The following is a 25,774-nucleotide window of genomic DNA, read 5'->3' as shown; positions in this document are numbered from 1 at the left end:
GAGAGCTGCCACTACAAAAACCCAGATCTGTTTCTTGACCTAAGTATTCAACAACTGTCATTTACTGTCACATTCACAAGATCATTTTGGCATTTAATTCAGTGCATAACTATGGAAGCTTTCTGCACAACCAGAATTTTAAAGGACTGAAATAACTTCTCAGCCTACAGTCTATATATAACATGAAGGTAATGCAATTTTAAATCTGTATTACTCTACGTGAGCAACCAGCAGAACTTTTCTCAGTGTTGAGATGCAACACCTTGTGCCAAGTTAAGCTATGTGTCCATGAATGATTCCCACAGTTACTTTATTAAAAAGCAGCAATTGGTGAGACAATTCATGTTTTACCGAACATAATTTGCAAACCATCTTATGAGCACTATAAACGAACTGTCATTGCCTTTATTTTAAAAAAGATACCAGTATTTAACTTTCTCAGATTTTCACAATTTGGAGATCAGAGCAGATTTAGTGTTTCAGCCTCTCAACATGAATTTGAAGCCACTGTCAGTCTTCATTACATGCTAAAGAACAGGCTGGGTTGAATGTAACTAGTGGGATTACTTGTTCCCCTAATTTTCAGAGCCAGCCCATCATGGCTGTACCCTTTTACAAAGGGGTGTATCTATAAACCAGCTCATTATTATCCATTTCATATGCATCATACCAGAATATCTACACAAGCAGTTTCTGGAGCAGTTAGTGGGAGCTGAGGGATTTGTGCTGTTCAACATCTGACTGAATGGGACACTTCAGTGACTACAGCCAAAACCCACAAATGCTGTAGGATTTATAGAGGGGAAGTGGTTCAGATATGAAAATGTATCACTTGCCACTAAATCAAACCTTAACATAGTTTCTAGGAGTCATCTGCACTTTGTTATTTTCCACTTTGTTATGTTACAGCAGCATTTCCATCCCTAGGCTTTCACCCTCCCCAGAGTGGGCTATGCCTCTGTCCAGTGCAAGAAGCACCCTGTGGGAAGCACATGCTTTTCTTGCAGCTGTACCTGAAGGTATCAGTTCCCCCCTAGGGACACCACAAAATATCAGTTGTTTGGTTCTATGTACCTTGTAAAACAGTACATGCTCTGAACCATGGCAAGCAGCTACTCAGCATGCATGGATAAGGTCCTCAGCCACCAACAATGACTTTTTTCTTTCCTACTTCACCCTTCCTTTAGCTCAGAAGTAGCATTTCTCCCTGCAGTGTAAGGTATTAATGGTTATTGCAGGCTTTACAATAAGATAAACTATGCAGTTTCATCGGGAAGCCACCTTAAAAAAAAAAAAAAAGAAGTTACACACCTAACCGTTAGCATGCACCTAGCACAAGCAAGAGCAGCCCACATTTACAGTGTAAGTGTTCCAGTTCTCAGTTAGGAGTTACCATAGGAGCTGTGGACAGCTGAGGTTGTACTTGAAGGATTAAAATGTACTTCCTCAGAACACGATAGATAACATTATACCTTACAGCGCAGTTAAGCTGAGGGAAACTTCAGAAGACTTCCAGTTCAGTATTGTACAAGTACAGGATTGCATTTATGAATATTATGAATATATATATGAAGATTAATACAATGGAAAAGTGCTCACTTCTTTGCAGTAACGCAAGCAGCTATTCCAAACAAACCAAGTAATAAATTTCAAGAGGCTACTAGGCACTATAATACAAGAATAGAGAAGCACACTGGATACAGATACACAGCTGGCTTACACACATCCATACGACACATCCTTATTTTGCCACTAACTTTTGCATCTTACACATACTACAGAGAATCACAGCTCGAGTTCTTTAATTTACACTGGCGTGACTGTCCTGGCTTCAGTGGGACCAGCCTGGCACAGCAGAAGGAATGTATTCTGCACCCTGCAGTCCTTTCCTCCAAAATGCAGGCATCAAGCTTCTTGCCAGAGCAGCTAGCTGCAAAAAGCCACAGGCCATCAGTTTATCTGGAGCCATCAATACATATTTGTGGAAAAACACTAAAGAATGCTCAGGTTTCTCAACCCTACGTGCTTCAAGCAATTTAACAATTGTAAAGAATACATTTGTGAATGAGCATGAAATAAAAATTTTCTACAGCCATCTGCTTCTTTTTTTTTGCTGTAACCATACATACAGAAGTATGACTCATGCCCATGACAGGAGCCTGGAATTCCCATGTCCCAAGCTATAAGCCAAGACAGCACATTATCCAGTTTCCAGTCTCCTCCTGTTTTCAATCCAGTGTTTCCTCTCACCCAAACCTCCCTTCTCTGTACTATTTCACATTCTCAGTTTTAGAGATAGCTTTGTCTTCTTCCACTTTTTACACAAAGAAATAGCAACTGCTCGTCTCATATGGATTAGAGACCATACTTGACAAGAACAAGGTTTCCCCAAACAGTTTTTTGGGGAACATCATAGTTTAGAGGATTTACATATATAGAGAGACATGTGTAAAATCTCTTAATAACAGACATACGCTATCCCTAGCCATCAAGCATGCAGTTAGCTGTAACTTACTCCCTGTGCAGGGAATTCTGCAAGGTAAAGCACACAGTGCATTGAATGTTGGGAATTCAACAGTATCCTCCAGAACTCTCTGCACGTGCCTCACAAATACTGCACACTTCTTTCCTTCCAATGAGCTGTGATACTCTAACAGCTACAAACAGCATTGGCCAGTTCTATGCCTCAACTGGGAACACAATTAGTGCAACTGGATGTTAAATTTACATACAACAGGGACCTGGGACACATTCTCAGCTGGCATGCAACCATGCAACTCCTCCAGCTTCGGAGTAGATAGGTTAGTTAACATCATGGCTAAATCCAACCTGTAGTGCCTGGTGCTTTTGTTACAGCATTCGCTGCTCTCCCTGCCTTAAAGTGAAAAGGAAAACGAGATGAATTACAGATGCAGACAAAATCTTCCAAGCCACATTCAATTTAGTTTCTTTATCATCACTTAGTTCAGATACCATGAAATGTTCAACTGCACAAAGGCACAGACTCAGATGTCATATATTAATGCTATCTATTATGTGCCTTTGGGAAAGGGGGGCTGCTTACCTTCTCCCAAGCTGCATATTTCTAACATCTGCTATTTTAATGCAATTTAAAAAGATTTCTGAGCTCTGGAGCAAAGAGCTCATTGGACAACAGAACCCCACAGAGCCTAAATTAGGTGTTTCAGGTCACAGAAATCTCTTATTTCAGCCTTTTTAGAGGCACACAATACCTGTGGAGAAAGTTCAGATTGTTTGCACTTAGCAACAGACAATATAGAAGGAAGGAGGGTTTATTTAAAGCTACGTTTTACGTGTAAAGAGAAGATACAACTGTTTAAAGACATTTAACACAAAACTCAGGGTGCTTTTTTAACCCCTTTCTTGGCAGGAATGGGAGGAATCTGTGCCACATGAACCGGCAGGCATCTGCTGTGGACACATCCCTTCCCTGTGCACAAGGCTAGTAACACTGTGCAAGGGGGCAAAGAAAAGGTAAAAATCCTACCTCGGGTTTACATGTACGGTTTGGGACTTTTGCACCAGAGAAAGCTTTTATCAGAACTATATCCACACAAACGAACAAAAGGGCTGAAGAGAGACCGGTGCTTTTGGTGTGCTTGCCTTCGAGACAAATGCATCTTGACTTGCACCAGGATTTGTCACCTCATTGCCTCAACTGGCACGGGAGCTTTAGCTAAAATAGCCCCATCTCGTGACTCCTGGTAGTATTACACGGGACTGATTCAAGTGAGTGTTTTGTTTTACGTTGGCGCTTTTGAACTAAATGATTTTTCATCAGACTGTAAGAGCTCTCCTTACCTATTTCATCACGAACACATTTCTAGCATACGGACAGCAGATAGCGTGAGGAGATCTGTTATCAGGAGACCACCGCAGAAGCAATTCCCATGAAATTGCAGAGTCCCTGCAGAGCCCAGGCCCAGTGCTCGCAGCCAGGACTGCCCTCCACGTGCCTTTCCCTGTCTGTGTATGTGCAGAATGTGCTCCCCAGCTATTGCGGGTAAATAACTCCCAGAGAAAGTACCGGCTCCCTGCAGGCAAGATCCGCTCTTAATAAATTCCTGGTACACAGCCCCCCTTCAAAACAGTGGGGAAAGAGTAAAACAACTCAAATGCTGAGAAACAGCAGCCAGGCTTACAGGGCAGTGCCCACCACCCTGTGACCCTTCCCCACACGGGTCCCCCTGGCTTCATGCTGCTGTCCAGGAGCAGTCAGACCTTGCACCGTGGCAATGCCCCTTCAGGGCAAAGCACTGTCTGAAACGCTTGGCTGGGTTTGCCTTTTGTCCTGGAAACATGGACTTAATCATGAAAATCTGACACTACTGAAGTCAGCGGTTTTGATCTCATTTGTTTGCGCACGTAATTCAGAGAGGCTGTATCTGATTTTGTTGGTTCCCACTAACAGCCAGTGCAAAATGACAAGGTATCGATGCTATCTGAATTCTTTCCTCATTACATCAAACTTAAGAAAACATGCCGAGGCAATTTGCACTTGTGACATAATGAGTGTCAATTGCTACAAAGGAAGCAGAGACAATCTGAGAACCAAAGGATGTGAGGATTAAAGTGATTCTCTCAGACACCCACTTTTATCTTAACTAGGAGGATTCTTGCTAGTCCACCACACTGCAAGCACAACCCTGAAAAACTCAGTTGGGTAGCAATGCCTGATCTCTCATGTGTTTTGCAGTGCAAGGAAGCATTAAAAGGATCTGGTTCCCCTTAAGAAGCCACAGGACCGCTGTGCCCCTTTTCAAGTACTGACAATGACCCCCCACATTCAGCACCAACAAAAGCTCAAGCTTTTCCCCAGTGCACCAGTCTCCATTCTCAATTCCTCTGTGCTCTTCCTGAGCTCCCCCGCCACACACATCTTTGTATGTCTTCTCTCTCACGTTGCTTTTGTAAAAGAAACACCCCTTTGACTTCTGAGAAAGCTCCTCTTTAGCCCCCCAAGTTTGCAGCAGCAGTAACCCGCTCCATCTGTGAGGGGTCAAATACTTTATCAGTGATGGACAGACAGCATCACTCCTTGGGGCTACGCTGCTCACTGTGCAAGACAACAAACCAGCAGCGCTTGTTTTGTCTACGCTGCATCTCACACAGCAACACAAAGCTCTGGAGGGGCAGAAACCCCACACATCTCCCCAAAGCCCAAGACCTGTTTGCATCCTGCAGCAAGTCCTCACCTGCTTGCTCGTGGCCTCCAAAAGAGCTAATTTAAAGCTTGCTTAGTTAAATTTTTTAGTCTTTGCAATATAAATCTGCAAAATGCACAGCAGCATGAGCTTAGATCAAACACTTGTTATTGTTTTGTTAGGTGCGGCAGATTGTTTGTAAAATGGGGATAGGCTGAAAATCTGTGTCATTCCAAATAGCAGTTACTGATAAGAAAGTTTCCCTAATGTTTTTGACATCTCATTTCTACTATTTTATCTATCTTATTCTCTTGTTATGAGACTTATTTTTAGACTAAGAGCTCTTAATGCAGGTATCATCACTTTCTGTACATATCTACAGCACCCAGCAGACCAGCTTTTAGCCAAAGTACCCATGGTGAATCCACTAGCTGCATCTAACCTACAGGGCATGCATCTGGTACAGTGAGCAGGAGTCCTGGGGTACAGTGCATTTCCAAGCTAAAATCAAGGACTCCCCATTCCTTTGCTAGACAAGGAAGCATTATTACCCTGAGCTTATAGGTTTGGAACAGGTAGGTTAGAAAGTTTGCCTCCAGACTGTTCAGAAAGCCCTTAGTAGAGCCCAGGGCTGACCTCACATCCTACCTCCCAGCCAATCCTTCAGGCAGGGGCCTTTATTACTTCTCTCCAGTAGGATCTATGACTTTTCCCCAGAAAAACTATAGAAGCTGTTATCGTTTCTGCACAAGTACTTCCATGCATGATGTTGACAGAAGAAGGAAGAAAATAAGACAGTGGGGAGTAAAGTCAGAGGAGGCAGCATATGATAGCTGTCAAAACCGTTCAGAGCTGAGATCCCCAGTTTTACACATCCAAGGAACTGAGTCAGCTTCCTTCCAGTAAGTATGTGCTGGGGACCACTGAACACTTCTAAGGTCAGCACAGGCCGGATACTGGCCTTAACTACAGCAGCACAGGCAGCTTTCAGCAGCCCTTACATTAACCATTCTCCAGGTGCTGACCAATCTGTTCCCAGCCCTACTCCAACTTTGTTATTTTTAATAACTTAACCTAGAAGGAATTCTTACATTCATCCCTTTCCATAATAAGTCAGATTCCAACCGTTTGCTTCAACTGATATTTACGGCTGAAAGCCTGTCAGACGCGCTTACTAGTAAACATTCATTACTCTGAAAAAAGAAATCCCTTTCTGTTGATGCACTGGATTTCTGCACTCCAGGTGGTCAACTTCATGCCACCCAGACAGTTTCATGCCAAGGAACAATTTTTGAATTCTGGGACTTCAAATATTAGAAAAAAAGCACAAAAAAATGCTGTTTTCAGTGATCTACATAGCCTCCCTCAAACAGCCATCAATGTTTTTAGGTAGTAAATGCACAAGACCGTAAACCACAGATCCACTCTGTTGTACCACATTACAGTTTAGCTCTAAAAAAATAAATCCCTCCTCCTCACTTCCAGCTGTTTCACTGGGGAAATGCTGCACTTGGACCTCAGGAGGGGACAAAGAGCTCTTGGGGCCTTGTACTGGCTTCTCACCCCTGCACCCTTTCAGCCTGTACCTGCCACAAAGCCCCATGGGTGGCCAAGGCAGTCCTGGTGGCCACAGCCACCTTACTCACCCACTTGATGGAGCAGGGCACGATCAGCAGCTCTGACACCATTGCTCCTCTGTAATTGATGGAATTACAAGGGGGACCTCAGTGTGGGTGCCCACAAAGGGCCTCTGCTGGAAGAGACCTCTGAGCCAACTCCAAGGTGCTCTCTCCATCTTTTTCACCCTGGAAAAAAAAGAACCAGTAAGGTGAAGCTTCCCCACTTCTCTTATTTCCTCAAGTTTCATGGTTGGTTGTTAGAAGAGAAAAACCCAGCCTTATGAGATTTTTGGAGTGTTTGGTGCATTCCACACTCAGGCTTCCAAATGGAGGTCTGGCAGGCTTTCCAACACGCCAGTCTCCAACATCAAGATCTAGTTGGTGGCAGTAGCAAAAGCAGATCAATGCTGATAAGCACAGCTTCAGCAGTCTAGATTCAGAATGATCACAAAACATCCCTCTTAAAGCTCTTCCCAACATCTGCGCTTCTTAAAGTCACAATCAAGGGTTGCTGAATGTTCTGTTCCTGACATTTTTCCTAAAAAAACGTGATGTCAGCACTGTGATGAAAGGGGCTGAAAGGGAGAGGCCACTAGCAGAAGTAGTCTGCACAGCTCGTGATTCTTGAAGAGACTGATGAACTCAAACTAAAACTCAAACTAATATCTGCATGTGGATTGTAAGCAACTAAATTTAAGAGCTCTGGTATTTCATGGGTTGCTTTCATCTGCTATGAGTCTAAAACTACATTCACCAACTTAGACATTTAGATTCAATACTTCAAGCGTCCAAAACTCCCCTACTACTCTTTCCTGAAGCAAGGATATGGATTTTCTGTAATGGAAATAGACAAAGTGAAAAACATCAGAATGCTTCTGCTTCAGCTGCCACATCCCTTCCCACATGCAGTGGGTCAGGGCAGCAAGCTCTGCAACTTTCCCATGAACTAAAAGTAGCAGCCTTGGAGCAGAAGTATTGAGTGTCACTGATGAGGCTGAGAAAGTTTTGTTAGGAAAGAGAAGATACCATTTGACACATGGACCAGCAGCAGTGATGTGGAAATTAGAGACCCAGACATATGCTTTCTAAAATTATCCCTGAAATTAAAACCAAGGGCAACATACTTAAAATACTCTTACAGTGAGCCTGCATACAGCCTGCATGTATGCTGCAGGACTGCAGTCTGAACAGGACTTGCAAATCAGCCTTCCCTGCATCAGACCAGGAATCTGCCTTCGGATCAACACTGAACTCCAGCCCCCAGCCCCTTCCCTACATCAAGCACCAGTGCCTGCAGTGCCACACATTGTCACTGCTGGAGTGACACACGTGGACATACCTTTGGTACCTCCTGTTTCATGCCAGACCAGCCGAAGTATTCCACATTTATTTTATTGTTACCTAATTGACATTCCTCCCCCCCCAGGAGCCAGAACATATGTTTAGTAGAATGCAATTTCCAAACTGGAAAAGGTTGGTTTCCTGGTTGGCCTCCCAAGGAGGAAAGAAGTCTCAGTAATTCTGTCATCTCTGGCTGTCTCCCCCACATCATTCACCACCTGGCAGTCCACCCTGAGCTAGCAGAGGGGAGCACAACCCCTCCTGGGACTCAGTAGTGCCAGGCCAATAGCAGCCACATGAAGACAAGGCAAAACATGGGCACCAGTTAACCAGTACAGCACTCAAATGTTTACTCAGCTCTTCTCAGTCATACCTTACCCTGCGGAACAGGTAGCACATCATATCTCATGCCATACAGGAAGCAGACAAAATCTGTAGACCTTTTTACACCAGAGAAGATAAAATCCACAAGTGCCAGTGAAGCAGCACAAGGTAGCAAACAGCAGCTTCACAAGTATTCTTGTTTGTTTTGTGTTTTGTTTTTTTGTTGTTTTTTTTTTTTTTTTTTTTTTAAACCAGCCATTCCTTCCTTTACCCTTATTTATAAAAGCCTTTGGATTCAAATAGTTTGCTAGTGTCAAAACAAGAGACATTGACATCAAGAGTGCATCTGCAGTGGTTTGATCTGCAGCTACCTTACACCACTTGCAGTCCAGTGATACAGCCCAAAGAAATGCTGATTCTTCTCAAGGCTGCTGCTTTGCTGGGGAGCACAGGAGAGGTCAAATTCAGTTCTCACTGTACATGAAACATGCGAACAAGCTTATAGTGATCATGCAACAATAGGATCAGCCCTGCTGTGGACAGCCATAAGCTGAGGATTTGGGTCTCCGGCTTCTAGAGGACAGGTATGCCCTTCCACCCCCACATGTGCATACACAGGGAAGAAGAATTCATCAGTATTGGCAAAAATCAAGTGCTTGATAAAAGATTTTGATGGCAAGAGCAGTGACTTAGAGCATCTCACATGAAAAAGCATGAGGATAGAAACAGTGACACCTGTGGAGGAAAAAAAAAAGATTAATGGATGCATTAAGGATGGCCTCATTAGCCTAGCAGGGGGAGCAGCAATAAGCAACCCAGGTTGAGTAAACACACGTAGGAGCTACATAGGTAGTTTGGGTAATCAGACCACATATGCCCTGCTCGAAAATTAAGCTTTTCATGAGGTCACTGAGGAATGAACTCTGCCATCAAGCCTGAAAGGACAGAACAAATAGCTAAACCACAATGAGTCGTGTATTCCCTTCAAAAACTAATGTGCAGAAGGCACAACACGATCTCATGCTAATGCTGCAGTTAGCTGCATTAGGACTAGACCCTCAGGCTTCACAGTTCAGGTTGCATCTATTTTGATTTGGTGTTCTTGAGTGCAAGCGCTGAGTTTGCCCTTTGTGCTCAGGTTGTTAACCTACAAGAAACTACCGTGCTCTTTACTGATGAATTCAGACGCTGCTGGTGCAAGAAGGTTAAAGAGTGGGATAATGAACTTTATCTGACCCTGCAGACTCTGAAACAGCAATATAACTAAGTACGTGAGATGAGGCTTAGGTGATCTGAAACACAAGCAGGAAACGCACTCCCTCTCTCCAGAGAGGGAGCTGGGGATTACCTTTCTCCTGACTAACCATAACCTGTTACCACCCTGAAGTAGCAGTTTGTATAAAGTAGCATAATCCCTGAATATTTCATATCAAAACACTCCCAAAAGCTAACACAGAACTCATACTCTGTACAACACACCCAACTAAAGCCACAATCAGTCCTTCAGCAGCACATACACTGGGCAACAAAACCATCCTAGAGCCCTTACACCTATGAGTGAAGCTGTCTGATTAGGGGATCTGTCTCAGTGTCACTGGACAGGGGTGTCATCCCTGGCATGAGCTCATTTCCAGCAGCACAAGCAGTTGTCATCCTTACCCTCAGAGGCCCACCAGAGCTGTCACCCGACATCTACAGTAAGGAAAAGAGCCAGACTAACAATCCTTTAATTTTGGCCATCTGAGCATGCACTACAAAGCTTTTGCTGAAAGCAGACAATCTTTTTCCCTCTTGTATTCAGCAACAGAAGAAACAGCCAGTAAACTCCACTGCTCTTCCCTGACTACTTGTTATACAACATGGCCAAGACCCCTAGGGCACGCAGTACTGCACGTTTGCACCTTCTGCAATGCTTCAGCCCTTCAATAGAGGCCAGATCCAGAGACACCACTAGCATTTGTTGCCTTTAGGATTTAGTGGCTAGTGAAGCAGGAAGATGCTATGGAAGAAAACAGGAGCTGTTTCAAAGAATTAAGACACAGATGACAGGGAACCAAAATCCTTCCAACTGACATCATCCTCAAGTTTTTCCAGCAAAAGCCAAGGCTTGCATTTGACAAGAGGATCTCAGTTCTCATGGAGCCCTTCAAGGCTTGGGCAGGCATGATAAAGCAAGCAGGTAAATACTCAGGTCTGGCTCTAGGCTCTACTTTTCTTTATAAAAATTCAGTCTCCAGCTCCAGTTCTGATTTTCTTCCCATTGCTTAGTATTTCTGTCACTCTGAATGAACTATGTGCTATTGATGTATGTGCCCGGTGTAAAGATTAATAGAAGAACCACAAATCAAGAGAGGTTAATTTAATTGCCTTCCACAGGTGCTCCGCAGTATTTCATGCAACCAATGGTCAGGAATATTTTATGAGTCCCCTTGTGTAGAACTAATGACAAGTACTGCTGCTCAGCCTCAGCTCCTGCTCAAACTCCAGATTACAGAGAAGAGGCTGGGGAGGGGACAGAACAAGACAGGGAAGATGACAAAGGGGCTTCGCCCATTTTTTAATGCAGAACAGAGACAACTCAGGATGACTGACAAGTGCACAGTCCTCTCATTTTAAACTGAGAAGGATGCTCACACCAAGGGTTCGGGAAATGGTGCCATTACTTTTGACTCATAAGATGGGAGAAGCAGTATTTGTGCAGTGGAATTTACTTCATTGCCTCAGTTCTTTCAAGATTAAGAGCTAAACCTGATATTTACTTCTCATACATGTATGTGGATAACCCAGCACCATGAAATTCCTTCACCTAATTTGAAAGAAAGGAAAGCAAAGACAACCAGTGTCTTCCAGCTCGTATAAGTAACAACAGGGAAAAGCATTAGCAGAAGCTCTGCCACTACACGAAGAGGACAAAAGATATCAAAAAATAATTTAAATCTGAGGACAGTGAAGGAGAGCTGCAGAAGGCTGCTGTCTGCCTGCGTAAACCCTCACCATGTTCAGGGAGGTCGTGGTTTTGTCCATCCCTGACAGGGTGACTACACACTTTCTGGAAGTATTCAAACCACTTTGAGACATCTGGCTGGACACCGCTACCCCGGAGAGGAGACAAATGGTTGAAACATGTTGTCCCCAAGAAGGACCGTATACCATAAAGGATTGAAGGCCAGAACTTAATACTGTCTGTAAGAATTCAAACAAAATATTCAGAAACAGTGTGTCAGAAAGGCAGCTTGTCAGCTGGCAATCAGCTTTAGGATTTCACATCTCTGAATGACAGGGTCTATGCAAATACATTTTTGTACCTTTTTACCTCAGCCCTGCAGCAGATTTAGAGCTCTGCTTATGATACAGAAACTTTTACAGGTCACACTGAGACTGCCTTTTTTTTCCCCTGGAACTTAATATAAATGCCAGTTTCAGCATGCAAATTAACTGTGAGGCCAGCTCTTTGACGAGCCTGCTATCCTCAATTCCCAGAATCCGAGGAGAGTCAAAGCATCCATAAAGGCAAAAGATCAGAATATATTAGAAAATGGATGATTACCATGATATGAAACCCTGATACATTCAGAACTAACTGTCTGCACGAAGCATCACAACAGCGAGAGCAGGTGCTGTCACTGCTGTTTGGTGCCCTCTCCTGGCGCCAACACAGTGAGACTATTTGGGAAATCCTACCTGGATAACAACATTTCATTTCCACTGACGCCCAAAGATCCATTCTAGGCTGAAACCAGTAAAGCCACATATTAGAGAAGATAATCTTATCAGATAAGCAGTTATTCTATCTGTGGTGTAAATGCCTGAAGTAACTAGGAAAATAAAATTAACATTCACACTTTTAAGGAAAAGGTACAGCATTGAAGAGGCTTTCAGGGTAGGGCATAACTGCATTATCTGAGCGTTCCCTAGGCTCCCAACCTTAGATGCTATCGCGCTGGGGAAACTTGGTATGCTAGCTCTAAGGAACACCACGGAGCGTGGAGTGGAGTGGAGACACCACGGCTAGGCTCTGTAATCAGGTGGGGCCTCGATTGTTCTTGTGCACAAAGCTGCACTTTTTGCCACCCTAAGCCAAAGACCTGTCATGTTTTGACAAATGCTGTACCCTAGTGTTCTTTTTGCTCATTATAATATCATTATAATACCAAAACACACCTCCATCCCAAAAGCTACCCGCCTCCAAGGTGCGACCACCCCTCACTGAGCATGCGCTCTGAATTTCTCGGAGCCTATTACTTTAAACGGAGACGGGAAAACTTTACACCAATCATAACTAAGATATGCTTGACTAGAGCCACTCAAGCTCCACCTAAAAGATAGAAAATAATATAAATTGGCCCAAGAGAGAGGGGATGTTAGGGAAGATACCATCGTCAGGGGAGATACCATCCCGAGGACATACAACATCCTTAGGACCTCCTGACTCCTGGGATCAGTCGACGGGCTGAGCCTCTCTTCCCCCCCCATTGGGACGCCTTTGGGTGAGATCTGAATATTTGCTTATAAATCTCTATAGAGTCTTTGATCCTTTTAACGCGTTTATTTCTAGGCTGCGCCCCTAGAACCCACACCTAGAACCCACACCTAGAACCCACACCTAGAACCCACACCTAGAACCCACACCTAGAACCCACACCTAGAACCCACACCTAGAACCCACACCTAGAACCCACACCTAGAACCCACACCTAGAACCCACACCTAGAACCCACACCTAGAACCCACACCTAGAACCCACACCTAGAACCCACACCTAGAACCCACACCTAGAACCCACACCTAGAACCCACACCTAGAACCCACACCTAGAACCCACACCTAGAACCCACACCTAGAACCCACACCTAGAACCCACACCTAGAACCCACACCTAGAACCCACACCTAGAACCCACACCTAGAACCCACACCTAGAACCCACACCTAGAACCCACACCTAGAACCCACACCTAGAACCCACACCTAGAACCCACACCTAGAACCCACACCTAGAACCCACACCTAGAACCCACACCTAGAACCCACACCTAGAACCCACACCTAGAACCCACACCTAGAACCCACACCTAGAACCCACACCTAGAACCCACACCTAGAACCCACACCTAGAACCCACACCTAGAACCCACACCTAGAACCCACACCTAGAACCCCTGTAACACCTGTGTATTTCATGCATACTAGCTTGCTTTTGCAGATAGTCACTATCACCGGCAATCCAAAAGAACCTGATTATCTGTTGCTGTAATAAACCATACTTGATTGCATTGTGATAGCTCTCATTAATGCAACTAGGGTGAGGGTGGTTATCCGTGATAGTTCAGTGTTCTGAATCTAACCAGACCCCCAGACGGTTAATGCATTGTTGGTGAATGTCTGAGCGGACCCCCAGGTGGTTATTACGTTTTTGGTGAATGTCCGAACGGACCCCCAGTTTTGGTGAATGTCCGACTGGTTCAGTACTCTGAATCCAACCGGGCCCGTAACGGTTAATCAGCTACACCCCTTTAACGCGACACTATCAGTGTCTTATGCTTATTTTCTCTTGGTGTAGAAGGATCTTCTACAATTATCATTTAGGAGAAAAACAAAAGCTCTCTGCTCCCCAGAAGAGCAGTTTTATTTATGTAACAGGCTTTTTAGCCTCCTTAAAAGGAAACAAAGTCTTGTGAAACACTTCTGACTAGAAACAAGCCATACAATTATTTTAGTACTTATCCTCAACCAGGAAGTCATGCAAATGAAGTCCCCACCAGAAAATTTTCTTACACTACATTTAACATTGAACTACATTTCAGCTGGATCATTTTGCCCAAAAATGGACATTGGACAATAGACATTTTTAGATAAAATGGACATAAAGCCCTGAACCAGTTAAATATCTTTAGGAGAGGTAGATGCAAGCCATGAGGTTTAACTAAAAAGCTTACAAAACGGGCATGATTCCCTATACAGAATCCTCTTCCAGTTGAAAGGCTACATGGAAGATTACTTTAGAGCATTGGGATTTCACTGAATATTAATGTATGACCAACCAATCAATACTAGCAAAATCCTAGACTCAAACACACAGCAGGAGCTCACAGACCTGACGTATTAGTGTTTACACTTCAGTATATTACCTCCTGTCTATAAAGCAAAGCCAGTTTCAAACAAAATTTAAAAACAGCAAAAATTTTAGAATCTACCTATCATTAATCCCTTTGATATGAATTACAGGGACATTACTTAGAACTTAGCTCCTGTGTTTAATATTCTCTATATTATAACCACAATAAATGAGTGATTAGAAGCAAAACCTTGTTTTAATCAGAACTTTAAAAATATTCTTAATGCAGTTGTTGAAAAATTGATTAATAATCCAGACCAATAGCAACAACTTTTATTCATAGGCATTTACAAACAAAAGTCATTAGCTGAAACATATGGCAAATTCACAATTAGTAAAATTGTATTTCAATGAATCAAAAGTTAACTGGCAGAACTGGCTGTCATGATGAACAGCTCCACTGAGTTCAAGAGTGGTTAGACATCAATTTTTAGCTACATCGAGAGTTACACACATATTTGAAAACTAAAGTGAGTTTTGAAAGAAAATCTTGTTTCACATCTAAATCGGCATCTAACCACCCAGCTTATAAAAAATAATCTTTTGCACACCTTACACCCAACATCATCTTCAAACACCACCTAACCATACGGGACATGGATGTGAATGCATCATGGCCCCATCCAGAACTTACTGCTCATGTTTCTCTGGGCTTACCTGTGACCCCATGCACTGCAGCAACATCCAGAGAACTTCACCTCGGGTCCATGATCTCTCAAGGGCAGGTGCTGTACAAACAGAAGATGCCAAATACTTATGACTTATGCTTGAAACACATTACAGCCAGCTCACCCACTCATGTCTTCATTCAACTGCTCGCATCAGCTCCACCTTCACACTCAGGCCCAACCACCTGGGCTCCATGAGAACCCAGATCACACCTTGTACCAACAGCACACTTCAGGAAAAATAACCCTGGCCTCAAGGAGCTTGCATCACCTGCAACAGGTGCAAGAGAAGGAATGATATGATGGGAAGTCACACAATGGACAAGTTTTTGGGAAAGATGTTCACTTGATATTCACAATCCCAACTCTGTCTTAGGTTCTTTTCACATTAACAGTTACCCTCTCTGGACATTCTTAAAGCTGGTTTCCCTCTTACCCCACAGATTCCCCTAAAGAAATGGTGATTTTAGGCCATGGTAGGCTGCAGCACTCAGATTTTCTGCTCTGACTCTCCCTGGGGCCTGCAGAGAGCCCCTGCTCTTGAGCCTGCAGATCACCAAGCTGAACACAGAAATAAATAGTTTAAGAAAACAACTTCTTATAAATCTGCTTTAAGATAAAATATGCCTAACAGCACAAAAGTAGAGGTACCTCACCGTGTCGAAACGTACAGTTCAGCCTGGAAACCTCTCTCTGAGGTCTAAAACAAAGCCTGAGGGCCTGGCCCACGCAGAAAAACTGGCAGGCCCTCCCACCGGGCCTAGGGGAACACAGCCATGCCACAGCTGGACAAGGGATGGCTTTTGCAGGCCAGACATTAAGAAAATTTAAATATTTGAATTGTCTCAATGCTATATAGCTACAGGCCAGCCCAACCTTCCTCCAGCACACTGCCACCCTCACCAGGGGAAAATGGAAAAAGCCAAACCCACCCCTCGCAGTGAGCTGGCCTGAGGCAAGCTGGCAGGTGAGGCACATCCTGATGGCTGCACAGACATCCAGCAGCAGCCACAGCCTCTGCCAGCGAGGCAAGCAAGAAGCAGGCTGTTGGATAGTAGTCATTCCCTGACAGGAAGGGTCTGCAACTTCAGGGACCCTTGGTGGAAGACAACATTTACTCTTCGAACTTAGAAGTCAGCCATCATTGCACACTAAGACTGCCTTTCTTGAAGAGTACAGCAGAAGATGTCTCTAACAGAATATTCAATAAATACAGGGAATTTGAAGCAAACTGCAGCTTGGCTGTTTCGTGGAAGAACCCTACAACTCCAAGCAAATGAGATATGAAGTAGGTATGTGGTTTATTTTGGCACCAGGCATATGCGGGATAGCTCCCAAAGGCACGCACACCCTAACACGGCAACTTGCTTTGGTTATATGCAGTAAAGAGTTACATATGCATGAAGTTTCCCAATATACATATTCATAACCTATCCCCGCTTTGTATTAAAGTTAGCTCCAGTAAGTCATTTCCATAAACTCCTCCCATCTGTGCTTGCACAATGCCTGCTGCTGGTGGTCGTCAGGGGGTGGTGGGGATGAAGGCTGTTAACTCTTCATCACCACTTGCTGACCCTCTGCCTTTGTACAGACTCAGCTGCTCCTTGGCTCTTGTCCATACCATAAGGTCGTCTCAGCTAGTTTTTGAGACAGGTTCCCCATTTTTGTCAGGAAACATCCCCTGTGAGGGGCCCCAAGACTCCTTGTGTCAGTTAATTCGTACAATAGTAAGCAAAGACACTCAGCAATATCTATTTTAATGCAATTAAGCAAGCCTCCATTCTTCCATTCCTGGCTTTAATAATTATGATTGTTTTATTTTGAAATCATTAATGCGATTAAGCAAGCCCCCATTCTTCTATCTCTGGCTTCATGGTGAGGGGGTAAAATACTGGAATAAGAGTTACTTGCAAGATCTAGGAACACAAAGTGCCAGACCTCCCATGTTTTTACTGCAGATTTCTATAAGAATCACTCCATTAGCCTCCACCAGAACACTATTTCTGTGTACTTCGGTTCCTCCACAACATCTGAGGGAAGCCTCTCACACCCTGGAGATCAAGCCAGGCTGGAACACAAGTAGGTGGTACATGAGGTTTGTATTAACTCTCAAATGTCCAAACAAAAAGGTGTCAAGCACTGAAAGTCAATGGAGAAGTTTCCTACAAATGCAGCTTAATTGCAAACACATTCCTTGTCTTTCATTAGATACTTAGAGCAACACTGCATTTGCACAATACCAGATGCAGTCCTTTTGAGAGGGCCCAGAGTCACTGACCCTCCCAGAGAACATTGTTCATATGATGCTGCAGAAGTTACAGAGATGCCTGACCTTAGAGCAGTGTTATCCAGTAGGTCAAAAGGATTTAGCTCTATGAGGAAAAGTAAATATACCCATACATGCCACTCTTAGGCTTCTAAAACAAGCAGAAATCATTGTCTAGCACAGTTCATAATTAACATGTGTTTCCCTGAAAAGGTCAGTGCCCACTTCAAGTTTCTGTATTCTTACTTTCTTTTATTCATCCACAAATTTTCCTTTACAATTACCTTTTGCCTCTGGTTGAAGACAAGTGATATTAAAAGGACTACTTTGTCCATCTGTTAGATAAATTTCCACAGACAAAAGCTTCATTAAATTAATTTAACCAGGGAATTTAATTAGGAAGCGTTGGACAGTTAACTCTAGGAAAAAGTCTGCTATGACTCCCTGATGAAAATACAGTGTTTCCCCAGGACTATGAGCTCACACATACACCTATAATAAGCATTACTTCAATCTTCCCTCCTGAGCTCCCTGGCCCTGGCTCCTCTTCACAAGCATTTCCTGCAGAAATTGAAGGTGGCTGCCCTGAGCAACCAAATCACTATTGAAAGTAGCCACCCCTTCAGGACAGTCATACCAGAGTAGTCTTCAGAGTAATATAAATATTTCTACTGTGTTTGTTTGTTTGTTTGTTCCCCCCCCACACACACTATAATCCATTTGTAAAGCAGTGGTAGAAGTTACCACAACTAGTAACAATACTAATCTAGCAGCCCTTCACTTTTTTTTTTTAAAGCAACAACATAACTTTTAGTCAATAAAAAGTTATGAAAGATACCGTACCCAGAGACCTTCCTTCCTAAAAATACTCCCAAATTATGGTCAAATCCCTCTTTTCCTTCCATTCACCATATCATGGCTAACATGTGGTAGACACTTATACCCCCACATACCCAGGGGTCAAATCTGTAAGATAGAAATAACTAAAACTTTTGGCCCCTCAGAGTCCAAAAATTTTCAATCACATAAAAATCTCTTCTCAGCACTTACACAGCACAGATGAAGATAGAAAGGGAGCTCTTTTTTCCTACTTCTGCTTTTGAAGGCTCATGTTCCCAGTAGCATGTGGGGGCAATCAGCCCCCTAGTAAATGGAGAATTGGAGACATCTGAGGTGTCTCCAACACTTGACACCTGCTTCTTTGAGAATGTCACAGTGAGGACAAAGACAAATGGAGACAGCAGGACCTGAGGCCTTACAGCCTGCACTACGTGTGGAACAGTTATTCCTAAGGGGTGCAGGGCTGCTTGGCTGGGGGGACAGGGAGCAGGAGGCTTCCCAGTGAGCTGCTCTGGAGGTCATGAGAAAGGAGAACTGATGCATATTCAGGATCCTCTCAGACTGATTTCTTTCTTCCACTCAAAACCAGCATCCCTCCATGGGGCTGTCCTTGTGACAGAGAGTTATTTATTTTTCCAGTTTCCACTTCATGGTTTCCCATCCCCCTTTCCCTTTTAGCTTAAGCTGTAATTATCCCTGCCCTATTCTGACAAAACTACTTGTGAAAACCATGACTGAAATATTTCCAGGTCAGACGAATTCTAATTTTTGTAGGTCTGCCTTATCCTATGGGAGATTTGCTGTATTATTTGGATACCAGCAGTTGGTCATGATTAACAGGGCAGAGGACAGAAACACTGAGCCTTTTTCTCACACAAACATCTTCCTGAGATATCTGCACGTAAAAACGTGTCTTTTCCAGATTATGTAAGATTAACGTGTTTCAGGTGACCTGTAGGGTGTCTTGATAGTGTTGCTGTGTCAAATGGAGCCAAAATTGTGGTTTAATTCTTTAACTGCATTCATCCATCCTCTGAGTTGGGTTGGGGAGAATTATTACAATGAAGGCCCGGACCCAGTTCTGTCAAGCACAGCTGAAAAAAACGTAAGGCCCAGTTTGTGCTTCAAAGGCTATTTGCCATCCAAACCGACAGACAGAGCACTTGTTATCCCTGTTTCACAGACCGTGTCACAACTGGGTCACAGCTAGCCTTTCTCCTGAAAGTTGAAGGGGAAGGCAGAGCACATCAGGGCTAGCAGGCACCACGGTAAAAAATAGGGATTTTATGAGGCTCTGGGGAAAAGCTGGCTGGCTGATGTGCACCCAGGAGAAAGGGACTGTACTCAGCTGGTGAATATAATCGCTCTCCAATCTCCTTCCAGTTGTGAATTTGCATGGAAAATGATGAAGCAATGCTAGTGTAGAGCCAATGTGTTTTAGAAGAAACTCAAGCCTCGTGTCTCCCTTTTCTTCTCCCTCCCCTGAAATCCTGATGTGATGGCCATGATGGGGCTCTGCCCTTTGATATGGTTTAGAGACTCCATTCAAGTTTTTCACCTACCAGCTGGACATATCCTGGACATACCCAGAGAGAGCCACGCATTGCCTGTTTTTTGCAGTCTAAAGTGAGGAAAAGGTAGATATCAGCAAAAGCTGTTGAGATGAGCTGCATGATCAGATCATAGCTAATGATGGGAAATGCTTTCCTACAGATATGGCCTTCAGGCTGAGAGTCCCGCATAGGCAGGACACAACTAGAACTGTCAGTGGAAAGCAAGCAAATACAGCACATTTTGGCAACGTCCAAAACATGTCTCAAGACTGGGATCTATGAATGTGGCATGTGTTGCTTGCTATGATGACAGACCAGATTGGAAAAGTACCTTCCTTTCCCAAGAAGGAACACACACAGAGCATGTCACTGCTGTGGCCCAGAAAAGTGTCCTTCCCAGGAGGGTCCTACCACATGGATACAGGTGCCAAACAGGGTGAGGTCTGGGGCAAACAGCCAGTTGCTGATGAAATCTGTAACTTTCTCTTGCTCTCAGTGGTTTTATTTAAGCAGAATCAAAGCTGCAAATAATTTGATTTGCAGTCAGAGATAAATATTTTTTATACCCCAAAGCAGTTGAGTAAGATGAAGCGTAAAGATACAGAAAAAAAAGAGAAGTAGAACACAAAATTTAGGTGAAACCAGGGAAATCAGTCTAAGCTCTGCATAAATGCATTGGCAGGAATGAGCCCCATTCTAGATCCAGGGGCATGACTAAAGCTAGAAATGCATATTCTATCATTTAATATTACAGTTATTACTATTTAAGTAGAACAGCATTTTGGTCTAAAATTTCCCATGGTTACAGAGAGGTGTTTTATTTTTCTGATCTATGCTTTGGAGAAGAGGTTTGTCTCTTCTACTTAGTAACAGGAAAACGATGTATATTAGAAAAATATTTTTCAAGCCAAGTTGTCAAAGTTTCAAATTTCTCACTATGTAACCAAATCTAGCAAGATCCCAGATCTTGGAAATACGGGTCAGAAACTCTTGAGGTTTTCCCACCCTTAATATTTACATTCACAAATGCTTGGCAATGGAAGATTCTGAGAAGTGGTCAGATTGATTTTCCCATGTTTGTTTATCTACTTTGACACTGTGGCCAGCTAGCTGATGAAATAATAATGAGGCTGTTTCAGTGTAATACACAAGGAACTGCACTTTTAATGTAGTTCCTAGTCAGATGAGGCTCGTTGTCATTTTGTAGCTGAGCTGAATCAAGTTGCTGCAACTTTTAACCTGTACTATCTTTCCCACCCTGAACTATATTGAAGAGTTAATTTAATTTATCTCAGAAAATAGCAACAGCACTGATGGTGCTTCTGTTGATGAAACTGTATCTTAGGGCATTATCCAGGTTGCAGACATATGGAATTAAATGCTGGACCCATACAGAAGATGGAATCCTGGCCTCAGGTCAATTAATGGCAAATCTCTTTGACTGCAGTATGATCAGGTTTTCTCTCTGTTCTGCAGATTTTTGAGAGAAGGATATAAGGTGTAGTAACAAAAACAATAAGGTGCCAAGTTCTCAGTGCACAGTCCCTGCTGTTGCTTCTGGGGCAAAACAGAAAAATATTGGTATGTAAGTACATTTTATCTTTTTGATCTTACAAGCCACGCTTTATTTTGAGCTGCATGAAGCATTTTGCAGCTCAAATGGAGTTCAGATGGGAATTGGGTAGAAATGCCCTCTGTAAGATCCACAGTTCATGGGGAAGCCATGATAGCTGATATTTTGGGGGTATCTGTTGGATACCCCAAGCAGAAACTGCACGGAGAGGCAGGGACTAAATATCCAATTTTCTTTGAACTTCAGTGTGCAACCTTCTAGGCTGAAAAGCTACAGATCCTAAAGCTGTCCAGAAGCTCTAACAGTTCTTTTCTCTCTTTGGCATCGCACATTCAGACTGTTTTTCCACATTTCCCAAATTTGGTCACATCAACATCAGGAGGACGCAGGCAATCACAGAGGTGTTCAATCTTCCCTAATGGCTGAACAAAATAATGAAAGACGTGTGTATTCCTATTGTGAAGGTTCTCCCAGCCTTCCCTAAGTAATTGATGTCAGAATCAATACGCCACTTTTTGCTTCTATAGCTCAGCAGCGTTTATGGTAGGTTTCTTTTTTAACTGTGCTTTCATTTTTCCAATTTCCTGCTCTTAGAATCTTTTCCAATAAATTCTTTGTTTGGGTTTTATGGACTATTTGATCCTATTTCTTAGAAGATAATTCTTTTGGGATGTCACAGGCACAGAGGAGCTCGAAAGAATTATCATTGTTGACAAGATGTTTGACCATGGACAAGTGTTCCTCATTAAGAACAGGTTCTATTTTCTACTTATAAAAACAAACTTCCTGCACAATCCAGCTAGAAGGAAATAGCCTTATTTTTATATGGACACGTTTGTGTTTGAAGCCAGCAGGGGGTTTGCTCCTTCACTGTCCTTTTATCACATTCATGCTTGGCTTTCCCTTGCCCTTCCAGAGAAACTCCTCTCAATACATCATCAACCCCTGACCTGAAATAACACAAAAATACCTGTGAAATGATCCTGTGTCTTATTTGCAGACTAGCACAGACTGCTGAGGCTTCCATACCTCCACATCAGACTGAGGGCTAGAGTCATCTCACCCTTCCTTGCCTCCTGCTGGGTCTGTTCTTGCCTTGCATTTTGGTGGTAATTCCTGGCTCTTCTGCAACACACATCATCTTGCAGCGTTTGCACCAATGTGGATCTAATGCCTCAAGTAATGGCATGAATTGCCTGTGGTTACCCAGAAACACAGTGGCAGAACTGTAAATAGAGCCTGGCTCTCCTGGGTCTCATTAGCATTATTTTTTTTCCTTCTCAGTGCCATCTGAGAAAGGCTCTTTCACCAGCCTCCCTAGCTGAAACTTGTCACGGATCACTGCAAGGAGCTGGCATGTGGGAGCAGTCCACTTGAAGTGAATGGAGTGTCTTGAAGGTTTAAAGCCAATCACCTGGATAAACGACCTGGGGTCATGCAGGGAAGGTCCAATATTTGCTGAGGACAGTAGAAATCTCCTAAAGACTTCAGTAGTTTCTGGCTTAAATCCTAGCAGAATCCACGATTCGGTAGGCATAAAGGCATGTACAGAACTAGAGCATCCTACTTATATCAACAGTGGTTAATGAAACATATGAATGTGTGTTTAATATTTTCTCTCCTTGCAGTATTGTCAGATGTAGCTGTTGAATGCCCCATTATCTAAAGCTAAGGAATCTGCACTCTTCCTGCATGGCTTATTTCTGAACGTTGTCCTCTAATTAATTTCCCCATGTTACATGTGTCTGGTGTTTGTAATGTGTTTGCAGCCTGAAAAGGATATGTAGACAAATCTTAGTTCACTCTTACAGATTCAGCACAGTTGATAATGATGGTCAAGGATTTTACATTATGGCCAGTTTGCTTCCATTGGAACAACCACCAGCGTTTATTTTTAGTGGTTTGCTAAGGACAAAAAGAAGAAGGTGGGAAGCAGGAAGGAGGGGGCACATCTGAATGATTTCTATTTTACAACTTTAAATAAGGCTTTCATTTTATTTAAAACCTATATTCCCTTTACCAAAAATTTTCCAATAACAGAATTTCTCACAGACCAGGATTTCCACATTTCGAGCAGCTCTAACAGCAACACACCCCTCAAAGGGGCACTGTGATCCTGAACTAATGACAGCTCCATCCTCACACACACAGATCCCTGGCCCCAGTCCAGCAGAGCACTTGAAGTGCAGGTTCACTGCCAGGCACGTGAGCTGGCCCCGTGGTTTCAGCAGGTCCCAATGCCTGTGCTTAAAGCGAAGCATGTAGGTAAGTGATCAGTGGAGCAGGGTCAAAGGACTCAGCACCTTGCAGGCTGAGCTCCTGGTACCTCTGCAGCATCCCAAGGTCTTCAGAAGGAAGCAGCAATGTGTGGAAGAGGCAGATGTTTGCCTATAGAGCTGCTGCTTAGAATTTAACCATGTGAGCTCTCCTAGATTTGATGTACCTGCCAGACCATAGAAGGTGCGTTGTTTTTTTATTTTTTTAACTTTTTATTTTTATTTTTTTTTTACTATTAGCTGTTTCAGAACTGATATAACTATAACACACATGCCCGTTGCAGACGGGTAGCGTGCAAGCTGGCAAGGGGCTTTGGGGGTGACAAGAAGCTCTTTGACAATTGCATGAGCAGCAGAAGCTTCCACAAAGCAAATGCAGGAGTAGCCCTGAGATGAGGTGGGTGTTTTAGTGCAGTTTTCAGTCAATAGCTGGGCTGGATTCTGCCAGCCATAATCATTATGTCGTTATGGTACTGCATGTGGCGCTTATCTGTTTGAAGTGTCCCACCCAAGGCATGAGTCCTTTACAAGGATTTTGGACCTTTTTTGAGGTTAACAGGAACTTGTGCCTGTTGAGACAATAGAAATTAATTTTCAGTGACTTGGAGATGACAGAGAATCAGTTCCTAAAAGAGAACTGCCCTAAATCCACCTTCTAAGTCTGTGGTTCATCTTATCCTTGACAGTATGACTGAGCATCTTAACGGCCATGGTGGCACTGAGCTGTATTGGAGAGGCCAGAAGCAGAGACTGGCTTTTTTTACCTAGCTAGAGCTTTAAATAGAGCGTTAATATTGCTAAAAAAAAAAAAAATCCTAAGGAGAGCAAAGTGATACTATCAATGTGGGAAACCTGAGAGCTGTGCTGCCTTGTTTCTCCAAAATGAGATGGGAAATCGGGGAATACATTTTTGGAGACTGCCTCTTTTTTTGTTTGTTTTGTTTTCCTTTCTGTTGAGCATCCAAGCACCAATATAAGGTAGCAAAGTGGAGGTAGCACCTTTGTCCCTTCTGTTTCTGGGTGGCCGCTGCGCTCCTCGCGGGCAGCAGGGGGAGCCGGAGCCCAGGGCAGCGGGAGGGCTGCGGGTCCGGCTGGGGCTGCGGTGCCCGAAGTGCCCCTAACGCTGATCAATCTTGCGGTGTTCTGGGGCTGCCAGTCAAGGTCAGAGGCAAACCAGTTGCAGAAAGCACTGTGCACAACGTGGGCGGCAGGGAACGATCAGCAGATGAACTGCACGGCAATCCCTGCTCTGGATGGGAACTCCTTTGGCTGTGTTTAACTGAAAGCATCGAGGAATTTCAGTGTCGAGGCCAAAACGCGATTTTAAAGATATAAAAAGTACAAAAAATTTAATAAATTAATACTAAGTTTGGTCAACTTCCCTAAAGTTTAGTATGTGAGGCCAAACTAGGACCTTCAATCTTTCCAGCTAACTCCTTTGTGTAAAGCAGACTGTGCAGCTCGAGGAGTCACTGCTGCCTGGTCTTGGGATGGTGGCTGAGTGCCCTCATCCTTCCAGTCTTCAAAACAGCAAACTTTTGAGATAGGAAGAAGAAAACTCCAGGTCAAGGAGGTTTAGCTCCAGGTCAAGGGTCAGCTCTGGTGTCAGGGCTCGGGGTCAGCTCTGGTGTGGGGGGCTCCGGTGTTGAGGGTCTGGGGTCAAGGGCCTAGGGTGAATGTCCAGTGTTGGGAATCCAGGGTCAGAGGCCCAGGGTCAAGGGTTCGGGGTCGGCGCTTAGGGTTAGCTCCAGGTCTGGGATCTGTTCTGGGGGTTGTTTTGTCAGGGTCAGCTCCAGGGTTGGGGTCAACTCTGGGGTCTGAGGCTTAGGTCCGAGGCTTGGGGTTAGCTCTGGGGTGGGGGCTCAGGGTCAGCTCCAGGGTCTGCTCTGGGGTCAAAGGTCTGGGGTCAGCTCTGGGTTCAGGGGCTCGGGGCCTGGGCCTGGCCCTAGGGTCACCCCCAGGTCTGGGCATGGGGTTGAGGGTTCAGGGTCAAGGGGCTGGGGCTGGGGCTTGGAATTGGGGTTGGGAATTAGAT

The 25,774-nt window shown here is 43.9% G+C and overlaps 1 protein-coding gene across 1 annotated transcript in view; it reads right to left on the bottom strand.

The window, feature by feature from the left end:
• LOC101803486 (glypican-5) overlaps positions 1 to 15,291 on the bottom strand; it is a 414,617-nt gene extending 399,326 nt beyond the window's left edge. Inside the window, exons 1-2 of the mRNA XM_021268756.4 lie at positions 15,221 to 15,291; positions 6,812 to 6,970 (exon numbers count right to left, since the gene is read on the bottom strand). The gene's annotated coding sequence lies outside the window, so the exon portion shown is untranslated. The remainder of the gene's footprint in view (positions 1 to 6,811; positions 6,971 to 15,220) is intronic.
• Between the last annotated feature and the right edge of the window lie 10,483 nt (positions 15,292 to 25,774).

This window comes from Anas platyrhynchos, chromosome 9 (assembly GCF_047663525.1).
Source record: "Anas platyrhynchos isolate ZD024472 breed Pekin duck chromosome 9, IASCAAS_PekinDuck_T2T, whole genome shotgun sequence".
In the NCBI taxonomy this organism is placed as follows: Eukaryota; Metazoa; Chordata; class Aves; order Anseriformes; family Anatidae; genus Anas; species Anas platyrhynchos.
The sequence above is the reverse complement of the archived record's forward strand: the minus strand, read 5'-3'. Positions and strand labels throughout refer to the sequence as shown.